Below are 3,938 nucleotides of genomic sequence, written 5' to 3'. Positions count from 1 at the left end.
TTGCTCACGGGGTCACAGCATAACTGACTTTGTGTGAGGTCCAGCCACTGGGATGTGACTTTGACCACATGACCATACAGATCAACCTGGGGATAGCCTTACACAGTAGGCTTGCTTTGGGAGGCCCGGCAGGGGAAGTCTTAGCCACAGTGGAAATGGGGTTCATTGTGCCCTATGGGGAGGATGGTGGAGAAGAGAGTTATAACTTTGGGGGTCTGTCTGGTCTTCCCTTCTTTCCCGTGTGTGGTACATGCTGAGTGGGGGACCCCCTGAGGGGAAGATGCCTATGCTCTGACAGGAGGCACGTTGGTACATGATGTGGGTAGTTGGGTAGTTATCCTCTGAGATGCAGGGGTTGGCTGGGCTGTGGTCATCACCTGCAATGTGGCCTTTGATTCCCTGGCCAGAACAAGTTTTGAGCCATGTCCAGGTCAGGGAAGCATGTGTTGATCTTGGGAAGGCTGTCACAAAGATGCACAAAGCAGGAACACTTGAGGGGACATTTATCATGTGCTGGGCATGGTGGCCATGGTAAAGATAGCTGGGGTGGGGGTTGCTAAGAGTGCAGGACCACGCTCCTTTTTGTTTCTCCTGGTGGCTGGCTGCTCAGGGTAATATAATATGCCTGGCCTATGGTGTTATGGAAGAAGAGTCGTGCACTATAGACAAACAGAGATTATGCTGTGGGTGCCATACTGCCCAGGTGTCCTGGCATGGAGTCGGAAAACCGTATCCCAGACCGAGGCCAGCAGCTACATGGGCCACAGCCAGCTAGTGATAACCTAAATGTTCCACAAGAGCATTTTCCAGTGTGGAGCCTCCACATTCAGGGCTTCCGTTTATAATGCTGCAGGGGGCTGGGGGGAGGGGTAGGGCATCTGCGCCCCACAGCTGTGGGTGGCTGGCCTCGCTCCAGCACCCTATCATGGAGGTAGATAACCTCAGGTATGCTATTTTAGAATATTGGTGTTGGTGTTTTGCCTTTCTCGGAGACCCACGTGGTGACAGATGTCAGTCCAGGTGCTGCTAATAGTTCCCTGTGAGAAGGGCCTGAAATTAGCCAGTCGTTAAAGCTCTCGTAAGTCCCATTGTGGAAGATGTTTTAGGGAATGGTGCCTGGTGGTACTGCTCTCTGGGCTGATAGAAACATAGTATCAGGGATTTTGCCATTCTGTCTACGGCCGGTAGGTCCCAGGTTATTTTCAGCCCTCACTCCGGACACCAATTCCCAGTGGTGGAATTGAGCTCAGACAGAAAAAGATACAGGAACGAAAGACCCGGGAGCTGTGGCAGGCAGGTGAAGGTGAGAAGTCATGATCTGGAGTCTGGGTCTCCCCCCCGTCTGAACCAGTAAAGGCAAAATGAGAACATTTTGTTATGGGTGAGGGGTCCCTAGGGGCAGTAAGATCAGTAAAGGGGGATAAGCGCAGTGAAAGGAAACTGATTTGGGAAACCACATGCCATTTTGTAGCTTTAGGAGAAGACCCCAGGGCATCTGGGTGGCTTAGTCGGTTAAGTGTACGACTTGGGCTCAGGTCATGATATCGTGGTTTGTGCATTTCAGCCCTGCATCGGGCTCTGGGATGACAGCTCATCGGCCTGCTTCCGATTCTGTGTCTCTGTCTCTCTCTGTCCTTCCCCTCCTTGTGCTGTCTCTCTCTCAAAACCAAACATTAAAAAAAATGTAAGAGAAGACCCATTATTGTGGAGTCCATGGTACCATGGTGGGAAGGGTGAGCTGGGAGGGGTTCATGCCTCCCATGGCTAGAACATCCTGGATGGCCCAGGGAACCTGGGGTGAGGGCCCATTATAATCAATTTGCCACTGGGAGTGTTGTTAGGCTCCTTGGTCATTCTGTTGGGAGTGACATACTGCACCCAACCCTTTCTCCACAAGTATTCAATTTTTCTGGGAGAGAAGTAGAGTATGGTGGGAAAGATCTCCCATATCGGGAGATGCCTGGATTGTCAGCCTCTAAGAATGTGGATTTAATGTAGTCCTTTGAAGACTTTTGAGCAGAGGAAGGATTTGACTGGAGTTGCATTTGGGTTGGATTGGGGTGGGAGAGGCAGGGGGTGGGGCTGCTATTTGAGGACATTCAACATCAAGAAGGGTTAAAGGAAGGAGGTATGGGGCAGAGGGAATGACCAGGGAGGCAAGGGCTGGAGGGATACTGTGTGACTGGGCAAGACTTGTCTGCAGGAGACAAGGGAGGAGGAGCCCAGGCAGCTCCAGAATCATTTATAGCAGCCCCCTTGGATTGAGCACTTACTCCCTGCCAGACCTGTGGAGGTGCTAATAAATGATCTTATTTATTCTCCAGTAAGCCTGTGGGGTACACATGACTGGTCTCCTGCTCTTGCCCCATCCATACAAGCCATTTTCCGTGACGCTGCTAGAGGGATCCTTTTATAACCTACATCACATCACCTCATTCCTGTGCCTGAGGCCCTTCAAAGCTTTCCTGCTTACCCAGAGGGAGAGCTGAAGTCCTATCAGGCCCTCCCTTCCTGGTCCCACCCATCTGTATGTCTTCTCCCCACTCCCCAGCCCTCTGCTTCAGCCACACAGACCCCTTTGTCATTCTTCTATCTCTAGTTTAGGGCCTTTGCTCCTTCCCTCTCCCTGGAACATTCTTTCCCAGGTATTGGGTCTCCTTATTAGAAAGGCCTTTCTTCACTACTTGCCAGCCCTGACCACTCCACTGCCTTTCCCCTCGCCTGTTACTTTTCTCCATGGCGCATATCACCATCTGACACACTATATGTTTACTGGCTTATTTGTTTAGCATCGCTCTCTTCCCCTCTAGGTTGAGTTTGCTGTTCAGGCATGAGCAATGTTTGTTTGGTTTACATGTATGTATTTCCAGGGCCTAGAATGGTCCCTGCCACGTATTAGGTGCCCAGTAAATACTTACTGAAGGGATGGATAGTGTGTATTATTATCCCGGTTTGATGAAAGGGGAAACTGAGGACCAGAAGAGGTAAGCAGTTTGTCCAGGCAGGACAGCCAGTAGTTGCCAAAGCCAGGATTCAATCCCAGAAAAGTCTGACCACAAACACTGCTCTTCTCCATTAGGGTGCAACACTCCCAAGGAATTTCAGATCTTTGTAACCAAGAAACCAGGTCTTCTTCTTTTTTTTTTTTAAGATTTGATTTTTAAGTAATATCTACACCCAACGTGGGGCTCAAATTTACAACCCCAAGATCAAGAGCCACGTGTTCTACCCACTGAGCCAGCCAGGTGCCGTGAGAAAGGTGCACTTCTGGGGAAGAACTTTGGGTAAACAATGACCCATTCATTCTGGACTTTGCTTTCCTTCAAGTCCAGTTGGGCATCAGAGTCCATGGGTAGCCATTCGAGCATTTATTGGGTTCCAGGTGCTGTGCTAGACACGTAAGGTTTAAAAAGAAACGAGACACAATCCTCACCTTGAGTTCACCACCCTGGGGTGAAGTGTCAAGGGCCCGCTCACTGAAGTCACGGAGCAGGAGCTAACCAGCAGCCAACCAGAGCACTGACACGGACATCAGCCAGACTCTCTGCACCAGGCACTGACGAGTGGCAGCATCTCACGATCCTGTTCATTTTTTCAGCAGAGTCACTGAGCACTTGGGTTGTGCCAGAGGAAGGGGTGACATTAGAAATACAGAAACGGGGGGATGCCTGGGTGGTTCAGTCAGTTGAGTGGTCACTCTTGATTTCGGCTCAGGTCATGATCCCAGGGTCATGGATCAAGCCCTGTTTTGGGCTCCAAACTTAGTGTGGAGCCTGCCTGAGATTCTCTCTCTCCCTCTCTCTCTCTCTCTCTCTCTCTCTCTCTCCCCCTCTTCCCCTCTCTCCAACTCATGGTCTCTCTCAAAAAGAGAAGAGAAGAGAAGAGAAGGGAAGGGAAGGGAAGGGAAGGGAAGGGAAGGGAAGGGAAGGGAAGGGAAG

The sequence above is a fragment of the Herpailurus yagouaroundi genome, unplaced genomic scaffold (assembly GCF_014898765.1).
Source record: "Herpailurus yagouaroundi ecotype Mexico unplaced genomic scaffold, PumYag 187, whole genome shotgun sequence".
Lineage (NCBI taxonomy): Eukaryota > Metazoa > Chordata > Mammalia > Carnivora > Felidae > Herpailurus > Herpailurus yagouaroundi.
The sequence above is the reverse complement of the archived record's forward strand: the minus strand, read 5'-3'. Positions refer to the sequence as shown.